This window comes from Prionailurus viverrinus, unplaced genomic scaffold (genome assembly GCF_022837055.1).
Source record: "Prionailurus viverrinus isolate Anna unplaced genomic scaffold, UM_Priviv_1.0 scaffold_48, whole genome shotgun sequence".
In the NCBI taxonomy this organism is placed as follows: Eukaryota; Metazoa; Chordata; class Mammalia; order Carnivora; family Felidae; genus Prionailurus; species Prionailurus viverrinus.
Window position 1 is genome coordinate 1,002,191 of NW_025927611.1, and position 23,388 is coordinate 1,025,578.

Here is a 23,388-nt window from a genome sequence, read left to right on the forward strand (position 1 = left end):
GCACAGAGCCTGACACAGGGCTCAAACCCACAAACTGTGAAATCGTGACCAAAGCTGAAGTCCTTGTTTTCATCCCCAAGTTTATAGACCAGAATTAAAAATATGTTGATGTGTCACCGGGGCACCTCCCTAACTCATTCTTCATTCTGGTCTTCTTGGATGAGTTCCCTGATTTGATAAGCAAACTTGGGACTTAAACACAAATTCAGAGCAACAGGCATGATATAGGTGCCTGATGAACTCTCTGTAGTTAGAATCCTTCTCTAGAAACACCCAACTGTGGGATGGTAAGTTCATCCCGCAGTGTTGAATGCTAGCTTTCAAAACTGGCAAAACCATTTACGTTTCACTTTTTACCAAGCAGGCGATTTTACAAGATAAACAGCTTACAGTATGTGTCAGAGAAAAATGAAAGACACCAAAGGTTCTGCCATTTTCCTTAATTTATGGGAAATATTATTTGGAAGTGCATCTCTAAAAGGGACGTCCCTCTTAAAATACAGGACACGCTTCATTTTGTCCTTTTTAGGAAAAAAACACATCAAGGAAATTCATGTTCTTTGTCTCCTAAGAATAATCCACAAATGCATATTTAATTCATGTTTCAAAACCTTTAAAGCACTCAGTCAGTGGAATGTTTGTCTACGGAAGGTAGGGCTTTATCTTGTTTGTTTGTGTGCTTTTTGTACAACGTTCCCACCCTTGGGTAAGCATGTACCGAATTCAACAACATTCATAAGAATGAAAATAAGGAAAGCAGAGACAAAAATTTAAAAAAAAATTTTTTTTTCAACGTTTATTTATTTTTGGGACACAGAGAGACAGAGCGTGAACGGGGGAGGGGCAGAGAGAGAGGGAGACACAGAATCGGAAACAGGCTCCAGGCTCTGAGCCATCAGCCCAGAGCCCACGCGGGGTTCAAACTCACGCGAGATCACGCCAGATCTCGCGAGATCGTGACCTGAGCCGAAGTTGGAGGCTCAACTGACTGAGCCACCCCGGTGCCCCTAAGATTTTTTTTTTTTTTTAATTCTAAAGCTCATTTTTTTTTCAATGTTTATTTATTTTGGGGACAGAGAGAGACAGAGCATGAACGGGGGAGGGGCAGAGAGAGAGGGAGACACAGAATCGGAAACAGGCTCCAGGCTCCGAGCCGTCAGCCCAGAGCCCGACGCGGGGCTCGAACTCACGGACCGCGAGATCGTGACCTGGCTGAAGTCGGACGCTTAACCGACTGCGCCACCCAGGCGCCCCCAAAATTATTTTTAAAAATGCAAAGCGTGGCTTTGTCGTATCGTAAATAGTATAAACAACACTTTGATTTACGTGGGCATAAAGATCCAGTTTTCCATCGCTTGGTCTATTGTGGATGTGAGTATATCAGTATCTGCATGCACGTTTGAATACAATATGTATGTATTCCTACAACCTGTGTACTGTTCTCTCGTTAATCTGAGCAAATGATGCTCAAGGAAGCCTTAACCAGAAATACCCATGTTCAACCAAGAAGGGAGAAGTACCTAGCCTCGTAGACGGTGGGGAAAGAGTGGAGCAAGACACGAAACAAGAAAAGCTGAAGTAAATACGATGGCATCTGCTGTATGCATTTTGTAGATGTGTGCAACTCTTCCTTGATCCCTCGGCTGCATCTGGGTGCGGGGACCCCACACCACAGTGGCAGGTGAAGGTGATAATGGTGGGAGCCATTCACGGTTCTTCCATTGCTCCCATGTGCCCTGCGTTGAATTCCTAAATCGCTGTGGGGTGTCACTGCTTCCAATGACAGATACTTCGCCACCCAATATTGTGGATCCAGAGACTTCACGTTCCCAATGGGCCATCTTGGTACGTTTGCAAAGGCGAAGCGGTGACCATCTTGTAACATCACAGAGTCTGAAAATATCTATTATTTTTTTTAAATAATTCTTTGTAGAGGGATTGCTTTTATCTCCCCAATACCCCACCCCTAGGGGCAGAGACGTCTCACCAATGCGCGTCCCATTTCTCGCTCACTGAAGGATCCCCTGCTGACTTCAAGCTTTGAGAAACCTGCCTGTCTGTGCCTCTTTCTACCAGGACGGTTTCTCCTCTGGGGCTCCCCCCTCGCCAGACCCCGGGACGTGGGCAGCAGCATCCGTGGGGAAGGACGTCTGTCTGCCAATTATACAGGAGAGAGGCGAGAACAGGTAATTCAGGGAGACGTCGCAGTGCGCCAGCCCTCAAACTGGGAAGGGAACTTTGCAAGGAGACCACAAGGACCAGAGTGGAAATAAGAACACTGGCTAAGGGCGTCCAGGCTCTCTGCTTTGATTAAAGCAATTGTGGGAGGTGGAGACAAGGCAGCTTTTGTATTAAGTCATGACTCAGGCACCGGGGAAGGGTCCCCTTGCATTATTTCCCGGGTGCCCAACTGATTTAAGCCCTGTTTTTCTTCCTCCCACAGAAACACCCTTGGAGACAAACCCTCCCTTCAAGAATTGTTGATTAAATTCCACTAGTGCCTTTGGTGAGCAACTATAAATGCACAGGAAACCGGAATAAATATTTAGCAAATATTTCGAAGGACGGACTTCCAACACCAGAAAGCTGTAGAGACCGCAGGAAACTGAAAGCAGAGACATTGTTGAAAACAAAAGAACACTGAAAATTAGTAAACACTGTGGAGAAAAACTTACACAGAAGCAAAACTGCCCTTTTTAAATCGTTGATAGCATGGGACCTGCTTGGGATTCTCTCTCTCCCTCTCTCTCTGCCCCTCCCCTCCCCGCAAATAAATAAATAAACTTAAAAAAAACAAGAATTATAAGCGGATGCTCCTTTTCTGGATGGAAATTCACACATAGGCATCTGAAGCCTTTATAGATAGCTATACCTTTCGTCTTTAACTGAAATATTTAACTGCCCAGAAGGTGTCTTATATAAACCACTGGAAGGTTTTTTTTTTTTAATTTTCAACCGAATATTCAAAAGGTTGATTACATTTTTTCAGTTAAAAAATGTCTTAAACCTATAATATTTAATTTTTTTTTTAATTTTGCAGAAAACAAACCACCTGTTAGCGTCCCTCCCTTTTCCAGCCTGTAAAGAAATCCCAGCTTTTGGGTCTGTTAAGTCTTATTCGTGGAGCTCTTGACTAGACCAGTTTTTACTTATTTTTTTAATATTTATTTATTTTTGAGAGACACACAGAGAGAGTGTGAGCAGGGGAGGGGCAGAGAGAGAGGGAGACACAGAATCCAAAGCAGGCTCCAGGCTCTGAGCTGTCAGCACAGAGCCCGACGCGGGGCTTGAACTCACAAACCCCGAGATCATGACCTGAGCTGAAGTCGGACGTTTCACCGAGTGAGCCACCCATGCGCTCCTTAAATCTAGAACATTTAGATATTGGCTAACTTAAACCCAACAGAGTGGAATACTATACAGGCATTAAAAAGTTTCTATGGCACAGAATTTTCCAGATGATTTATAGACCCTTCAGTGTCTCTCTCTACATTCAACGATTGTATGCTTTGGGTCTGTTAGAAGCCACACCTTCCTAATCCACTTCCCCCTGGTTTTATTGAGATACAATTGATCCACAACACTGTGTTAGTTTGAGGCGTGGGGCCTACGGCACCCTGCTACAAGTGTGTATTCAAAATAACCACCGCAGTTCAGGCAGGGAACACACATCACCTGCTACAGTTAACAACTTTTTTCTGGCCGGGAGAACTTTTAAGACGTACTCTCTTGGCAAGTTTCAAATACGCAACACAGTATTGCTAACTGTAGTCACCATGTTGCACATGACAGCACAGGATTTATTTACTCCTTTGTCCTATAACTGATAAAGGGCATGATGTAAAGGTTTTATAATATATATAAATATATTTATATTTAATAGTATATTAAATTAATATATACATATTTATATAAATATTATATATTTATGTGTAAATATATTTATAAATATTACCTAATAATATATATTTTATATAATTATACAATTATATAAATATAATATACATATTTATATATTATGTAATATTTATAAATATATATAAATAAATATATAATATTTATATATTATTACATATTATATATTTTATAATATATATTATCTAGAATATATTTATATATTATATATGTATTATAATATATAAAAATATATATTTATTATAATATACATAAAATATATAAATGCAAATGTATATATATGTAGAGAGAGAGAGAAAGAGAGAGGGTGAGATGGCAACCAGCAACCTGTTCTCTCTTTCTTCACGAACTCTTAACACCAACATCCAGGAGGAAATCAACTTTCACATTTGGGTGTAACCAAGAGGGCTCTCCGGCAGTGATATCCCAGGTTGCAGGTGTTGACAGACGTGAGTGGAGATCGCAAAGTCGTGTCACAGACCAGCTCCGGTGGCGAGGCCCTGAACGCACTAACACGGCAAGCGCCAGAATGATCGTGTTGTTTCAAAGGAAGCTTTGAGGCGACGCACATTTTCTATAAAGTCAGGGGAAACATGCTGAAATGATTTGCGTAGATTAGATCCAAGCCAGTCCCAGGCGACAGATCCGTAACCTGCAGGGTTCCATTTTTCTATCCGTCCAATATCATTTGCTACTTACCACACTTCTGCACGTGAACAGGTGACCTGAATTCCTGTCTGCAAGTCAAAGAAAAGCACTCTCTTTTAATAGCATGTTTTTGTAAATGGGGGGCGCCTGGGTGGCTCAGTCGGTTAAGCAACTGACTTCAGCTCAAGTCATGATCTCTCAGTTCAAGAGTGCGAGCCCCGCATTGGGCTCTGTGCTGACAGCTCAGAGCCTGGAGCCTGCTTCAGATTCGGTGTCTCTGTCTCTCTCTGTCCCTCCCCTGCTCACGTTCTGCCTCTCTATCTCTCAAAATTAAATAAGCATTAAAAAAAAGAAAACTTTGGTGGGACTGTTAGATCGACTTCCCAGCATATCACAAAAAGATACGCAAGCAAACATCCTTTTGCCATATTTCTGTGTTTGGGATTTTTTTTTTTTTTTACTGTCTACCTACATTCTTTGTGATGGTGACTCACTCTCGGGAGCAAAGTGAGTTGATAAATGCCTATAACGGCAGAGTTCTGGTCCATTTTTTTGTATTCTCAGAGCACTGAGAACCTCAGGCTTGGGATCCTCTGCAGCACTTAGCATAGGCTCGGTGCACACATCTGTAATTGTCATCATCACACATTGTTCGTTGTCTGTGACTCCTGGCAGCACCTACCAGGGCTCGTCAGTCCAAGCAAATGTCCCGATTTCCACCATTTGACCAGAGAGTCACGTCTTTTGCGTCATACCCTTAAAGAAGCCTCATTTAACAAGATGCATTAATCATTAAAGCTTACAGGCAATAACAAGATTTCTTGGAAGCTTGTCCCTTGGCTCAGGTCATGAGCTCATGGTTTGTGGGTTCGAGCCCCGTGTTGGGCTCTGTGCTGACAGCTCAGAGCCCGGAGCCTGCTTACGATTCTCTCTCTCTCTCTCTCTCTCTGCCCCTCCCCCACTCATGCTCCGTCTCTGTCTCTCAAAAATAAATAAACATTAACACAAATTTATTAAAATCTATTACTGTGTAATGGCCCTATCCAACCAAACAACAATTTCTAAGCTTTTGTCATTTACTTGTTCTAGCTGTGAACAAGCCCACTTTTCACTGCATCCCTCGATAACTGGTGTTTTACTCGGAGCCTGTGTCGGATGTTACAGGGATTCCATGTTCTGGGCAATTTTCAAATATTATTCCACCGAATCTTCATCTCCTGCGTAAATGGATATCCTGTTCCCAATTGCAGATGAGAAAAGTCAGATACAAAGAATTGCATCATGGCCCAGCGCCCTGCGGATGGCTGGTGTTGGCCTGGCCTGGGCACGCGGTAGGTTCGGACGGATTGCTGTGTGCACTCCAGAGGGTCATTCCAGCCCCAGGTGAGGTAGGGCTCGCAGGTGGCTACAGGAATCCAAGTGTGAGCTCACGAGTCCAATCCAGGATGACTGGGGACCGACCCATGACGTTATCAGGTTAGCCCCACGGATGGGTCAACGGGATGTCTTTCCAAATGATTAAATCCTGTCTCTTTTTAACCCCGGGCATTCGGATGATTGCTCCCAGCACCTGATTTAAAGTCTCAAAGCAGGCGGATGGAAAATAGAAATGTTGCAAAGCGTTCTAAAAATGATAGGCCGTCCTTGTACAAAAAGGCATTTACCAAGTTACAGACATGTCATGTTTCGTCACGTCAAAGGGTGACTTCTCTGTGGAGGCTTTGCTGCTCATTGCAGTGTTTGTGCCTCGGGCCTGGCCAGAGGCAAGACTCTGGTTTCTACAGAAGGTGTCTGCTGGCTGAACGTTACCATGGCCAGGGTACCATTAGGACACTGAATCTGTCTACAGAACAGAACACGCACAGCTCAATGGTGTGCCAAGAGGCAAAACTCTCCCGATTGAGACAGAAGGCGTAAACGATGTCCTAAGGAAATCTCAGATGTCTTCAGCCTGACATTTGGGGGAAGCGAGACAAGAGCCCGTCTCTCAAATTTGACGTGAGTGCTGTCCCAGGTACAGCAAGAAGAGCAAGCTGAGAAGTGTCAGATCACAGTCAGCCATGGAAATCGTGACATGCCCCAAGGCTGTTGACTATTTCTTTCCTTTCTTAAACGTGCGAAATCCGTATGAAATATCTCCTTTGCTTGTGGCTCTGGCTGTCTTCAAATATCGCATCCTCCCTCTAACTTGTAACGGTTACGGAAACCATTCCTTCTAGGGCATCCTCAACGGTCTTCAGAAGACGATCTCCGACGAAGAATACCATATTTTCAGGCTTCTCCCGCGAGGCAAATGGGGAACCGGCTTGCTAACTACAAAGACAGAAATGCCATGATATTTCCCCCACCTTCTACAAACAAGCACTCACAAAAACTCGCCAAAGCAAGACTAAGTCAATGCAAGTAAGAATTCAATAGAGATGGTGAACGTGCCAATCATTTCCTACAACTCGGTGGTATCTTTAGGGTACTCACCACCCAAATCTACTGAATATGCAGGGATGCGAATTAAGACAGCTACGTCAAAGCAGGATTTGCAAAATCGGCTGGTGTCAAAGTCGATTCTTCTGCCTTCAGAAATGGGAAAGTCCTTTAAGGAAGTCGGCGTTGGTTTTGCGCCCAAAATGAACTTCTGGGTGGCTCTTTGGACAGCTCTTGTCACCTTCTTGTGAATTCTCGCTGCTTATATGTGAAATGCATTCCAATATCTGTTTCTCAGAACCTGGTTCGAAACTAGCAGCCTTCATGTTCACTAAGATGAACCGTCCACCTTCTCCATTCTGGGATACCACCTCACCCAGTCTCCCCAATACCGCTATACAAGAACTTTCCATGAAATCATCTAGATGGATCTAGACAAATGCAGCCCAGTTGTATGTGTGCAAACTATAAGAATATCACAGATATTGGCCTTTGAAAATGATTCTAGGCATTGAGCATTTTACAACTTTCTACATATAGTCTGCTCGTTTTTCTTTGGGAATAATGACACGATTCAAGTTATTTTCATTTATTTGTATTGTCTTCACACTCTTTTTTTTTTTTTTTAATTTTTTTTTTCAACGTTTATTTATTTTTGGGACAGAGAAAGACAGAGCATGAACGGGGGAGGGGCAGAGAGAGAGGGAGACACAGAATCGGAAACAGGCTCCAGGCTCCGAGCCATCAGCCCAGAGCCTGACGCGGGGCTCGAACTCCCGGACCGCGAGATCGTGACCTGGCTGAAGTTGGACGCTTAACCGACTGCGCCACCCAGGCGCCCCTGTCTTCACACTCTTTTTAAAAATTTTTTCTTTAAGTTCTTTTATTTATTTTGAGAGAGAGAGAAAGAAGGAGCAGAAGCAGGGAAGAGGCAGAGAGAGAGAGGGACACAGGCTCCAAGCGGTCAGCACAGGGCTAGAACTGACAAACCTTGAGATCACATCCTGAGCTGAAACCAAGAGTTGGTCGCTTTACCGACTGAGCCACCCAGGTGCCCCTAAAAGGAAAATGGGTTAATACACTACAAGCATCTATTATCCAAAGGAAGGAAGAAGGCGATGGTTTGTATTGTAGATAATGCCAGGCTTGATCACCCAATTTGTATGTGAATAAAAAGGTTTTTGTTTTGTGCTCACCCCCACCAACGTCCTGCCATATGTAATTGGGGTCCTTCATGAATAAAGCTTTCCAGGGCCATGTACGAAACGAATTTTACAATATTAATATGTCAGCAACTAAATCAGTTTTATGGCTCAACCAATCAATTCGGTCATTGTGATCATTTCAATAATCTATGTAGACTGTGAAAATTGCTTTCGACACAGTAATTGGGAAAATGACGCCGTGCGATCTTGGCGGTGAGAATACGCGCAAGAAACGGACCCTCCGATGGACAGAGTAGAAAGTAGAAAGGATAGAAGTTGCAAAGAACAAGACGGTGGCATGGAGGTGGCCTGGTGGACACTGGTCTGACTCATGGGAATTTGTCCTCACCCACAAGGATCTCTCTCCTGACACGACCAAGGGCCAGCACAATGCTTTTTTCTCAGCAGGCTTAGGGTACGATGGAGAGGGGACACGGTAGAGTTAGAAATTGGTGGACTTTTAAATCTTTAAGAGGTTGGGTACCATGTGCATTTCCATTTGATGGGGACATTCCCAGAAATCTTGTCCCGACTACAACATCGATGGTTTATTCCCAATGGTCAGATGATCAGCACGGTCCCCACTGCTACCTAGAGTTTGAGCCACAGACAGGACCCTCCTCATGGGAATATCTCCCAAGCCCCTCGGAGCCTGGCCGCCTGACCCCAGAAAGGGGTCTGGTTCCCAATGTGGAACATCTGAAATGAATTTCCAACATGGTGGACATCTAATCCCCGTTCTCCTTCCTTTTATAATACAGGAAGCTTCCAGCTTTTATAATAAAAACTGACTTTATTTTGCACTTTCCAGATTAACGAGGAACTTTCCCCACCCTCAGTGTCTCACTTAGGAAAGCTCATATTTAGTCAGAGAAGTAGAGTTATTCAAGCAGAATCATTTCAGGAATCAAAACAAGGTCAAATATATGGGAAGCAAAACGTTACTATTTCTAGTTTATTTCTCCATTGGGAGGCAGGATATGATTGTTTAATATATATTGTATAATATATTGCATGAAATATTAGATACAAATAATTGGACAAATTCTTGGATAATTGGGTAAAATATTGGATAACACTATAATTATCTACATGCAACAGGAATTTAAAGTGAGTCTGTAGTTCTCAGTCAACTAGTTTCACTGTAAAATTTTTTTTCTGGGTGTGTAGGAGGTGATAATATCCATTCTTAGAATGTAACAAATTTTATTTTTGCCATATTCTAAGGGACATGTAATCTTTTTATCTTTTTATATAACTTATATATATATATTTTTAAAGAAAATATTACAGTGGATAGCCAGTGGACTGGGCTGAATTTCAAATATGCTTTGAAGTCATTGTATACAATAGAAAATACCAATGATAAGTGTATCTATCTGTGGCAAATGTCAGGGTGGGTGGGACCCCATTAATCGTTGGTGCCAAACAGATTGTGGATGTTGCTCAAAATGTCGCTGTGTTGTGATTTAAGCCACGGACCCTGAGGTCAGGATCATCCTCAGTTCAAACCCATGCACTACCGTGTGTAAGCTGTGTAACTCTCAGAGAGTCACTCAACTTCTCTATTCAATCAAGTCAAGCAAAAAAAACCCCAAAACTTGGCTTTTTCCTAATCTCGGTGCTTTACTCTTTGGACTTTTCACACGGCAAATCCACCCACCCATCACCCAAGCAAGAGGCCATTCAGCTTTCCAGAAAGCTTCATACAGAAACACCTTAACAATTATAACCATAGGAATATTAAGAATTTACATTAGATTCGATGCTGGGGTTTTTTTTTTCTTTCAACACAATAAACTTAGGGGAATTTTTTTTTCCCCATCAACATAATAAACCAAAGGCCGGCAATGAGAAGCAGAAAAGAAGTAATATCTTCAGCCATAGAGAGACAAAAATAACATTAATTCAAGCTCAGCGATTTTTATCTCCAAGACATATTACAATACCACAAAATATTTAAAAAAATCCATAGGCAAAATTTTGAGTTTTGAAGATGTTTATTTCAGTGTGGGGGTTTTGCACAAGGTCTGGCATCTCAAGGAGCAAATAATAAACAGGAAAAGGGTTTCCACGGTGAGAGAGGACAAATTATCATTTTGCATTGGGAGAGTACATTTTGAATATGCTATAAATGCTAACACTTAGGCTTTTAAGACTTTCCTTTATGATGTGCTGGGGTTTAGGCTTCTGTATTATTAGCATTTTTTCAATTCCTATAAGACTCAGGTACTTAGTTGGTTTTCCAACTCAGTCAGCTCATACGTTATGCTTAAATTTTAATGTTAAACGCTAGCCTTCCATTCAAAACCGTAGATGACCCAGAAAGAAAGAATGTCTGCTAGAATTACGGGGATGCTTTCTAAAAAGGATAGTGACTTCAGGTATTAGCTGTATAAAAGTCACATAAAAACACATACTAAGATGTGCTGGACTTAAATCTCCCAAGTGCACCAAAATACAGAACACTTTGAAAATTGCATTTTACTTTCCCGACCGGTGCGCAATATTAAATAAACCATGGTAGAAATCGCAAAACTTGTGGTCATTTTATTAGCCCTAAAAATATTCAGATTGTATGAAAAGGGAGAAAGGCTCATAATGAAAATAATATGTCATACCTGAATAAATTTTTTTATGATAAATACCGAATAAAATACACAGCATGTTCTATTTCTCTCTGGAATTCTTCATGATAAAAAAAAAAGTCTTTCTCGTCAGCTTGCTAAGCTGAGGGTGGTGTCTTGGAATCACATGAAGAGGCATTCCATGAAAACGATAATGAAGGAAAGAAAAGTGGCATGGTGTTAGGTCCTGGATCCCGCTATGCCTGAAACCGTCCTTGTTGGCTTTTGCATTACGACAGCCTATAAATTACACTTCTTAAGTTATTTTGAACCGGGTTACTGTGGCTAAGAAAAAAAAAATTCCAATCTGGATGTGCTGAGAGTCAAACATGATGTCCCTCCAAATAAATTGTCACATTGTCAAACACGGTCAACAGCAGTGTTTCTCACAACACGGTATTCTGCACAGCCCCTCTCGGGAGACTACCACATTTTAAATACTTGGAGGTAAAAGGAAACCATCCCCCCAAAACGATCCTACAATGAATCCATGATGCTTCTACCCAAGTCTCTGATTACCGCGTTGGAGAGACACTGCAATTAGAAAGTGGGTCACACGGGGAAAAGATGTTAGTTTCATTGTTGCTTTGATTTGTCACCTAGCGTGAGAATGTCCAACTGGCTCCAAATGCCGCGATAACCTTAGCCCGAAATAAAACTTACCATCCTAACTTTAAGACCTGTATTTTTCATTCCCGTGCGGATTTAAACATTAGCAAATTCAAAATCCTGGTGAATCGCATTTGGAGATGTTTATTGAGTACCGACGCTATTCTGTGTGCTCTTGGGAGCATTTCAGAGACAGCACCACAGAATAAAAAAGGCAGAGACAGGGAGGGAGGGAGAGGAGCTCATCTTTTATGTGAATCCCATCCTAAAAGGGGAAAAGAAACATAATGAAAGATTAATATGCAATATGTCAGGGCGTGGCAATAGCCAGAAAGGACACCGTTCTGTCCTGGGAGTTGAGGAGTGGAGAGAGAGAGATCTTTTGTGCAGAGAAATTCAAGAGGCTCCTTTGGAAATAGTACATCTTCAAAGAAGTCAGGTAGCATGGGGAACAGCATGGAATGCCAAAGGAACAGCAATGCAAGGGCAAGATCCCCAAGGTTCCACCTGGGTGGTGAAGTTCAAGGAGTCCCAGAGATGTAGACAATGGTCAGCTGGGCCATCACCAGTGGGCTTGCTGGAAAGGCATGGGAAAGAAGGAGGTCCGAGGGGGAAGAAATTTGTGCAGGAAATAGACGATAGGATGATAGACGCAGAGTCATGGGAAATGTTTAGACGTCTGATGTGTCTGGAAAAACAGAATACCCCCATCAACGGGCTGTGACTTATACATCAAAGGCGAGGAAGGATTTTAATCGGTGCACCTGTTCGGCCGCTGGTATAATGTTTTGTGTACCTGAGAAAAACAATGGGGTGGACCAGGTTTGGGCACAGAGGAGGCACTCGACAGCTTATTTTTTAGCATACGAAGCCGGGGACGTCTGCGATGTGTCCACGGGGGCGGTTGGCTGTAGGATATATAACTTTAGACTTGTCTACGGTTCTGAGATAAGCAAAGACAAAAGTGTCTGTGAATTTGGGAGTCAGGAAATAAAAGATACTTAAGCAAGCCTGTAGAACAGAAGGAGATTAAATATGGAATGAATGGATAAAAAGAGCAATATTTTAAGACTTGGCTCATCAAGAACCGTGCTTAAGGACCATCAAATGAGCTCTAAGAAGGTCCAGATAATAGCACCGAGCTGTGGGCCAAGTCAGGAAGGTGGTCACCCACTTCCAACTGATCTCACAAGCCAAGCATGCTGAGGGCAGAAAAATGACAACAGGTAAGCACAGTGAGAGGTAAGCACGACCCTGGGATCATGAGCTGAGCCAAAGAGCCTGATGTAGGGCTCGAACTCATGAACTGGGAGCTCATGACCCAAGCTGAAGTCAGACGCTTAACCGACTAAGCCACTCAGGTGCCCCGATATGCTTCTGTTTTCAGACATATTAAAAAAAAAAAAAGAAACCAATACCATTGACCGAGAGTGTGGACCTCACCTATGCTGCAGATTTGACTAGAAAGAGGAAAAGGCTAAGTTGTAAATGCAGGTTCCATCCTCGTGTAACTTTACAATTTATACAAGCATTCAACACACAATCAGCCACGGTACAGTCACGATAACCCAAATGAGGCATGCGGGACACGTATTGGATCCTCGCTCTTTGGATGGCGAACCTTGGAGATCTTTGTCATAGCCCAGGGATACAAGCAGGGTAGGAGCTAGAGATTGGAACGCAGCCTTCCTAATTACAACATGGCCCTCTTCCATTCAATCCTTACTTTCTGACTGGGGAATGAAGAAAGAGGTCAGCAAATGTTCATTTGCAATGGAAATGGACACCCCATTGGCATAACTTAAAAGTCTTGAGAGCCAGGGAATGTGAGTCACATCTGTCCTATTTACAGTTTCCACTGAGGACCCAGCATCCATCACGGTGCTTACGTTTTACCTGTGCTTAATGGATGGTGGGTCCCACCTGACAGTTGCCTTAACCCCATGCTCTTAACCATCTATGTTGTCCTTCTAGGCCATCCATCCCTCAGCACATGAAACGCTGTCTTTTCTTGTCACCACATTTCCTAAACTTCAGAGATAGACTTTTGTTCCTACCCTTTTGAAACAGCTTGATGGGCAGTGCCACATCAGATTATTTGGAGGCCAGGAGATCTGATGTCATTCCCATCTCTGCTCACAACAGTGCAGCAGACAGGAGAAATTTTCACGGCGGCCAGTTTTTGAGGGATTTCTCTGTCCCAGGAACTGCCACACTTTGTGCCCACACCACCTAATTTTAGGCTCATGCCTGATGTATTTACAGATAAAGGAAGCAAGGCATAGAGGTTAATACTTCCCCGTCACTGCACCCCACAGTTAAGGATTGGCCAAGGATTGCACACTTAAGGATTGCACCCATTGGCCAAGGTACGGAACTCTTTATTCTGGAGGAAAAGTGGGTAGGAAAAATTTTACAACCATGTGCCCAATATTGGGGAGGGAAGTTTGACATGCCTTACAGTTTCCTAGTCAACAGGCGTCACTGCTCCTTGCACCCCAATTTGGCGATGTTTCTTGAAGCACAGTATTTTAAATATTAGGACTTCAGGTTTGCAACACTCATTCTATCCAGGGTTACTAAGAGTCCCACGGCAGGGTGTTAAAGGTCTACATTTGCATCTGCAAACAATGTCCTGGGACAAGACCGTAAGGAGGAGAATTTAATCTATAGTTAGTGATCTATTTAATGCAACTGATGATGTTTTAGCGGACCAAAATTGATTTTTGGAGCTCCTCGGCTCTCAAATGCAATGGTAGATGAATTTTATTATCACCGGGCTTTGTTTCCTGCCATTAAACGCTTGACACAATTAAAACCAAAATCCGTCAAAAGCTGGAAGCTAAATCCAGACATAGAGGGCTCCAGAATTAAATAGATGCTCCCTGGCATCCACCCTGTCCCTCCAAGGGGAAGAGATCATCAAAATAAAACACTCATAATCCCAGAACATTATTTATTGGAGAGGATAGTAGCAGTTGACTAAGATCAGGAGGCCAAGCAAGGAGAACCCCGGTCATCAAAATGAAAAATCTTTCCCCAGATTTATTCAAGGCTTGCGTACCCTGGCTGGGCTCATATTTCCGGGGTTAAGGTCTTAGGAAACAAAATCAGTCATCAGTTTTTACTGCCTCGTTCCCCCTCCTTCTGGCTGGCAAGACGTTAATTACAGTTCATCGTGTGCATGTCTGTGGCCCAGCTTGCATATTGAGGTCATATGCCACACACGTGGACCCCTGTTGGGTTCTTGTCACATCTTTAGGTGATGATGTTTCATGGAGGTGATCGGTCAAAGTCCAACATTCTGCTGTCTTTTGGGGCCAGGAAGACAACGCAAGTATGTGAGTCTGGTCAGGGTGGGATGTGAGCAGGAGACGTGGGGACCGTAAAGGTGGCAGTTTCTGGAGGCTGTGATGGTGGCCGTGCCGATGAGGAAGGAAGGCGACATCCTTCCTCATCAGAGGGGACATCACACCTGCTGTCCGGATGCCGCATCCCGTTGGGCGTGGCTTCCTCCTCTGCTGTAGGGATGACTCCAGCCAGCCCGTCGGCATCATGTCATCTACATGTTGCTGAGTTTGCCGAGCAAACTGTGCCCGTCAACACTGAACACATCTCCGTAAAGCCTGGGAGAGGGTGACGTCAGTAACGGCATCGGAGAAAAGCTTTATATGGCCTCTCGCGTGCGTGTCTGTGTGTAAACCCACCTGAGAGTCAAACCACTCTGCCACGGTGTGATTAATTAACCAAATAAAGCAGAGAACGCAGAGGTGGGTTTTCTAATTTGCACAAAGCAAATTAGAAATGTTCTTGTTTTCTCAGCTCGTCTGTGGCTTACAAGATGCCACACGATCTCCGCGATGTGGGCTCTGGAACCAGAAAGGCCACTTTTGCCTAAGCTGGTTTCTCTGTGTCTGTTTACACTGGTCAAGAACAGGCTACTGGCCATTGCCTCGCCCCCAGCCTCCCTTCACAATAACTGAGGATAAATAAATGTTTGTTGAGACAATAAAACAGGGGCGCCTGGGTGGCTCAGTCGGTTAAGCTTCTGACTTCTGCTCAGGTCATGATCTCACCACCGGTGAGTCTGAGCGCCAAATCAGGTTCTTTGCTGACAGCTCAGAACCTGGGGCCTGCTTCCCATTCTGTGTCTCCTTCTGTCTGCCCCTCCCCACTTTCTCTCTCTCTCTCTCTCTCTCTCTCTCTCAAAAACAAACATTAAATACATTAAAAAGAAAGAAGATACAAGCAAGCAGAGTGGGATGATTAGCATTTAAGTCACTGAACTTTGTGTAAAGCACGCAGCTGTCCACAAGGCGGGTGGGCCTCGCCCGAGCAGGTGAAGTCCTGAAAAGAACTCGAAGTTCCGCCCCTCCCAGCAAGGGGGAATTCTGCCGCAGATTTTCTTTAGACTTCATACGCACTGTAGCACTTCTGGGGTCTGCAGATTGCCGGCTCCCCGCGTGCACATGTTGGAGTTGCCACCCTCCACAGTCACGTGAGCCAATTCCTTATAATAAAGCCAAACAGTCCGTAAAACATCAAACAGCTCGATAGCCCAAGTCACGAAAGCACGGGGGGAAAACCAAGAAGCACACGTTACTGCTTTAAAAATAAGATGGTTCATTGCGCAGTTTTAAAGTATTGCCACGGCCAAACACACGCTAGTTTTCATTTGGAATCAATAATGAAAGCTGCCCAGGGGGTATTTTATTATTTCTTCGTTATTAGAATATGCTGCTAAAGCTTTCCTAAGATGAAGAAGTCAATTTCTCCTCAATGAAAGCTTCAGACCTCATCTTTTAGGAAAAATTGGTTGTTTTTTGTAGTTGTAAGAATTATTAATATCGCACACTTATACCCTAGATATGAAGCACAAATATTTGGTAACATTGAAAAGGACTACGCTTTTCTCTGGGGCACCTGGGTGGCTCACTCGGTTAAGCGTCCGACTCTTGATTTCGGCATGCCCTCTACTGGAAATATGGGTGAGAGAACGTCATGTTGCCAGAGGGCCAGCAAGGAGAAACACAGAGTTAACCAGGGATGATCCTGAGCCAAATAACAGCAGGGATTGGGACCTTGCTTCTAAAACTGTCTCTCTTCTCCAGATTCAGATTTCCTATGAATAGGTAGGTAAGGAGGTAGGTAAGTAGATAGGTAGATGATATACATGGAGACATAACAGATAGTAAGATAGATTGACATAAAGAGGCGATTGATGGGTGATCGATGAATAGATGGATGGATGGATGGATGGATGGATAATGGCAAGATAGGTAACGAGTTAGAAGATAGATATAAACAGATGATTTGTAGGTGATACATGGATAGATGGATGGATGGATGATGGATGGATGGATAGATGATAGATAGATAGATAGATAGATAGATAGATAGATATACAATTTATGGATGGTAGATAGATAATAGAATGAAAGGTAAGTAGGTAGAAAGATAGATTATAGATAGATAGATAGATAGATAAGTAGGCCCGTGGTAGATAGATGGGTAGGTAGGAATGTAGATGGGTAGGTAGGTAAGTAGAGAGGTAGGTGAGGTAGATTAGGTACGCTATTACCTAATGTACAACGTGACAAGAGGTGAGTGCCTTCCTGAGGAAGGCTATACGACAGATGGAGGCCAGTCATAAGATTTCAATCACAGCTCTCTTCTCCTACCCAACGCAATGGACAGCATTCCGGCACCACCCACCGTGGGTTGAGCTTTCTGACGACGGATAGACTACGTCTTACTTTACGGAGACCAACTGTCACCTGGGACTGAGGCAGTTCCCCCAAAGTAAGACTTCCAGAGCTAAAACTGGGCAAGTCCTCCAGCTGGTGACTCTAGAAATATCGTCACCAATGTAGACCCTTGAGAAAGCCTAGTTCACATCATGAGCTAGTGAGCCATAAGCATTGACCCCATGCTGATTATGAGGGGGTCCTTACGTAAAACGTTGAGTAAGGGTTTGCAACTACTACATCTCACATGGACCCATTTGATAGTTACAAGAACTCCTTGAAATGTGCGCTTAGACTCAAAGTCTCTTTTCACCAGTGGGTGGATCTGTGACCCACAAGGGTTATCCCAATGATGGTCCAATTTATAAAGGGTCACAGGACAGTTCTGGGCAGGGGCTTTGCTCAAATGGGCATGGCAGAATAATCTCTTTTAACATTTCTTGTACCTGTGACCCTTCTTGGAGACCCACAGCCCACATCTTCAAGAGCAAGAAAGAGCTAATCTCTGACATGGCTCTGAGTTCCTTTTCATTCATCTATGGTCTGAGTTGTGGTGTCCCATCGTAGACATGTTGGGGATTCAACTGTGTCTTAACCCCAGGCACTCGTAGACATGACTTCATTTGTGAAGGAGGGTCTTCTCAGATGTCATGAAGCAAAAATGAGGTCACCCTCGATTCGGGTTGTCCTGAAACACAGTCACAGTTGTCCTTAAAAGAGAGGGAACATTGAAACACAAAGAGACAGCAGAGAAAACTATGTCACAATGGACAGTGGGATTTGACACATTCAGGGGGCAGCTCAGGAATGCCAAGGATCACCAGCAAACATGAGGATGAGGGAAGACAAAACAGAAAAGAAAAAGGCAAAAAAATTGGCCCAGAAAAACATGTATTATCAACCATGATTAAAGTCTCAAAATATTTTCTCTCTTGAGTGAATCGAATTATGGGGATTTCCTTCTATTTTTAATCTGACTATTGTCCTTTTTAAAGACCGTGTTTATTCACTTGTGACTTTGAATTAGGTTGTATTCATTTTTAGTTCCCTTTTAACCAACTTCAGGGATATTAGTCCTGCCGTGAAGAGAAGTACAAAAACCATGAGAAGGAGCGGGAGACAACCCATGCAGGATTTGCATAATCATGAGCATACGTTTATCAACACTTAATCTTGCTCCTACCTGGCTTGGCTTAACTCAAGCCGGCTCACTGTGTGGAAAATAGTAAAATTTCGTACTGTGAAGAAACACGACTGACAACAGAGGGGCATTTATTCTCTGCGTACTCTATTCTTCCTATTAAAATGGCTTGGAAATTGTTCTCAGATGATCTCATTCAGTTTAGTTGCAACAAGCGTTATAATCCGTGTTTTCACAAATGGAAGTTACATGATCACAGATGATATGGTTGAGTGATTTCCACAAGAGAGTTCCTTCCTTCTGTTTTCTGTGTGTTTTTCAGTCTTCTTGAAAGGCTACATGGCACATTATCTATTAACAACTTGCTTTCGGAATTAGGTTTGGGTTGACCTGATTCAGGAATTTAAAAGAATGTTTAGATGGAAGAGTATGATTTCTTTTCTTTTTTTGTTACTTAGTCTCACTCGGATACTAGAGGAATGCCAGCCACACGATATTTCACATTTACCGTTATTTTCCTCTTACATTTGCAAGCTGATGTCTGGAAAGCATCTAAAATGGTGCATTATTGGGACATCAAAATGGGAGGCTAAACTGTTATAAAGAACAAGCTATTATATGCAAATAATATCCTTAACTGTCCATTTCTACAGCACTCACACAAATTCGCTGGAGATCTCTGGGGTGCAGAACAGGCCATTAATGGGATTGCAACGCTGTTTCCATATAGTACTTGAAAGCTTTCCTGCGTCCTGGCTGCAACTGTCATCAAAAGAACCCATGGACGTTTCTTAAGAAACAAAACAAATGAACAAAGAAAAAAAAATAGACGAAGCGAGAAACAGACTCTCAACTACAGAGAACATACTGATGGTCACCCCGGGGGTGAAGGGTGGGGGGTGGGGGGTGGGGATGGGGGGGGGGTGGCGGAAACAGGTTGATGGGGATTAAGGAGGGCACTTGTCGTGATGATCACAGGGTGTTGTATGGAAGTGATGAATCACTAGATTGTACACCTGAAATTAACCCAACACTGTGACTCAACTGTACTGGAATTAAAATGAAATTTGAAAAAAAGAATCCAAGGATGGAGAGCACCTGTCACTGTGAACCAACGCTCTTGAAAGATTTGCATACATTTTCTTTACGGATGCACCATTCTGATTCCAAGGACAGATGCTGAGTCCAAAACAACGTCATGTAACTAAAATATAAACTTTTTTTAACGCATCACACCTGATGAGGGTTTGTTAGAATCCCTCTTTCTGTAGGGGTGAGGTGATGCTTTCGGGTCTGATTTGTTCCAGAAGCCAGCTTGGCAATGTTTGTACTACCCTACATGTTCCTATTGACTTACCCCAAAACAAGCTATTTAGGAAGGAAAATAAAACACTTTGCTTCAGAACTCAGGCACTGTGTTGTTCACGATTTGGTAAAAAAAAAATTAAAAAATAATAATAATGATAATTTAACACCTGAGGGGGAAAAATTGCCAGGTGGATCAATGAACTCTTTTGGTCATAAGACAAGCATCTTCGTGATTTTGGATGGTATCGGACAAGTGAGGAGAGGAGATATTTTGTGAGCACAGAGGCACGTCTGTGTAAACCGTGGGGATGCTTTTGTTCTATTAAGGAGAATGAACATATCACAGAATTCCACGTGCATTTTTTCCGGTTGGCTTAGAACCTGGATTAGTAATGCTAAGTGATCAGATTCTTACTATTTTATTAATCATAAATAACAATGTATTTAAATTATTAATCCTAAATGTCCAATGGGTTAATATCTTATTAACTTAATTAATAAATAATAAGATTATTAACTCTATAATAAATTTATTGTGAATGCAAATAAGATTTATTCCTTAATTGCTATTAATAATTTATTATTATTAATACTTAGGGTGTTCTTGTTTGTTTGTTTGTTTTGTTTTTTTGTTTTTTAACCTATGGCTTCCCAAGAGCCACACCAGGGCCTGGCCACACTTGATAAAATGAACAGAAAACGTTGATAGAATTCTCTTTACGGGAGTGTTCTTCAATCAGCCACTTGGTTTTTTGTTGTTGAAAAGAGCCTTTTTTATTTTCATTAATATATGGTAATAATAGTCTATTAGGTTTCTATTTTTTTCCCCACAATGTTACTGAGTGTCTTTGAAACATCAATGTGAACCATTATTAGAAGCATTTATTAGGGTTCAAATCACTGTCTGTAATCCATCATTTTCAGGGTGGTTTCCTCACATGACAAATAAGGGGTTCATGTTGTGACCACACTTCTTAAACACGCAAACATGCACTTGAGGGCTTAAGTACAGAATGACAGCACCGTGGGGCGCCTGGGTGGCTCAGTCAGTTGGGCGGCCGACTTCAGCCCAGGTCATGATCCCACAGTTCGTGCGTTCGAGCCCCGCGTCGGGCTCTGTGCTGACAGCTCAGAGCCCGGAGCCTGCCTTGAATCCTGTGTCTCCCTCTCTGTCTGCCCCTTCCCTACTCACACTCTGTCTCTCTCTGTCTCTCAAAAATAAAAATAAACATTGAAAAAAAATTTAAAAAGCATGACACCACCGTGATTGACACGTCATGACTTCACCCAGTAGGGTAATAAAAACCCTAAGGAATTTAAAATAAATAGTAATTCTGAGCAAGTAACTTAGGGCGTGCCATGGGCTATACGTTCATGTCTCTCCAAATTTCATATGTTGACATCCTGGCCCCCAAGGAGATGATATTAGGGGCTGGGGCTCTGGGAGAAGATCGGGTCCTAAGGGTGGAGCCTCATGAATGGGACGAGTGCATCCAGTGCCTTGATCTTGGATGTCCAGCCTCCAAAAATGTGAAAAGTAAATGTCTGCTGTTTAAAAGCCCCATCCCGTATAAGGTTATGGTAGCCCAACCAGACTAAAATAGGGCAATTGGACAATTTTACAGCTATATTAGTACCTGGTCTTTTGAGCCTCCTGTCCTATTTCCAGAAAGGTATCTGCATCCCAGGCCTTCCATGGTTACCGGATCCCCAGAGGTCTTGATCTGTAGAACAATGTCATCACTCTGTCGTCTGACGTGTCACACGGATTCACACCACTGGGGAATGCAGATAGTGGGTGGTTTTGACAAAATAATGTATTTTGAGCAAGTTAACTTAGTGTCATTGGACAATTTCACATCCGTATTGGAACCTGGTCTTTTAAGTACGCACATTATATTTCTACCCCCAGGGTGGCATTCACACCCCCTCATCCCACACTGGGTCAGGATGTCAGGGAAGCCCTTGTCCTCTCATATACCCAGAGGTCTACAGTTATTAGACAGCAAAGCTTTAAAGGCTTCCATTGTATGCACCACTTGTATGAATGACTGGCTTCCACTCTTGTCTTCTGAGTGTTACAACTCGGGTCTCCTTTGATGTAACCCAAAGCTCATTTGCTTCAGGTTTTTGGATAGAAGAAGAAGGAGAGGGAGAAGGAGAAGGAGAAGGAGAAGGAGAAGGAGAAAGAGAGGAAGGAGACTTTCCATGGGGTGGATAGCTAGGATTTTGGGGGTAGTGAGTAAAGCTCTCCAGCCCCTGCACAGCTGACAGCTGTCCCCAGTCAAGACTCTGCAACCCCTGAGTTTATACAGAGAAGAGGGAGAATGTCTTTGGACAAACTGGTCTAACTGCTTGTAAGCCCTCATTAGGATCAGAGGACACTCTTGAGTTGGATGAACCTTGGGAGAAGGGGGTCAGAAGTTGGTGATCCTGGGGACCTGCTTGTAGCAAGAACATCTTCAAATCATCCGAGACACTACACTGAGCAAACCAATCATCTTTGTGTCTTCTTTGAACTCAACTGTTATGATCGGCTGTGGCACGTGACTGTAGCTCAGAGACGTGGGCATGGGAAGCAGATTAGCAGAAACAATGGGGAGTGCCACTGAGTGCATTTTGGGGTTTCTTTGGGGTGATGAAAATATCCCAAAATGAGACAACGAAGATGCTCACACAGCTCCCTGAGGACACGAAAAGCCACGGTATGACATACTTTAAAAGGAGGAAGTTCAGGGTATGTGAATTACACTTAGAAAAAAAACACTCTAAACTTTAAACATTTAAATTTATTATATCCAACCCATTAAATTGCTAAACTCCATGAAGCTGACAATGATTTATTTAAATTCTAGAGGACCAGATTCTTACATTTTTAAAATGTAAATGTGATTGGTGAGCATTCTCTCCTTTAAAAAAATGCTAAGATCAAAGGAAGTTTTTTTGGGGAGTTATCTATTAGGATAATCACATTTGGTAGGAGCCTGGGAAACTCTCCAAAGATCTTTATTTTGACATTAAATCTTCCCCTAAAAAGGAAAGCCAAACAGAAATTTGGAGCTGCCAAGTCTTGGGTCTGTTTCTAAGAATCAGAATATACTCCTTAATAGAACAAATCTATATATACGTGTTGAAAAATGTCACCAAACTGTCATTGGCCAGACGATATTTCAGAGGCAAGTGCTGTAAATCTCACTGTGGGATAAACTCTGTGAGTCTGAAAGAAATAAAATCTCATGCGTCTTGTTTTTTATAACAGCTGTGTGTTGAATTATGCACAATGCTTATAAAACTTTAAATGTCACTGAAATTTATTAAGTCCTCCTAATTTTGGTATCGGTTGAAAGGAAATTAAGGTAGTTTGTCTATTAATCTCCCATAATATCCCAGGTAGGGCTCTGTCAGTTGCATTTGTCCCCATATTGAAGTTTGGGGCATGTTGTACTTAATTTCACATAATTTTTTATGCTATACCCTGATCCAGGTTCTTAACATTTTGGAGAGTTTAGTAGTAGAGAAACAATAGTAACTCCCTCCTTTTATCTATCTATCTATCTATCTATCTATCTATCCATCCATCCGTCTGTCCATTCATCCGTGCATCCATCCATATCTATCTATCCATCTTCATATCTATCTATCTATCATCTACCCATCTATTATATATTTATCCATCCATCCATCATCCATCATAACTACTGTATATTGTCTATTTATCCATCCATCCATCCTTCCGCCCATCATATCTATCTATCCATCCATCATAT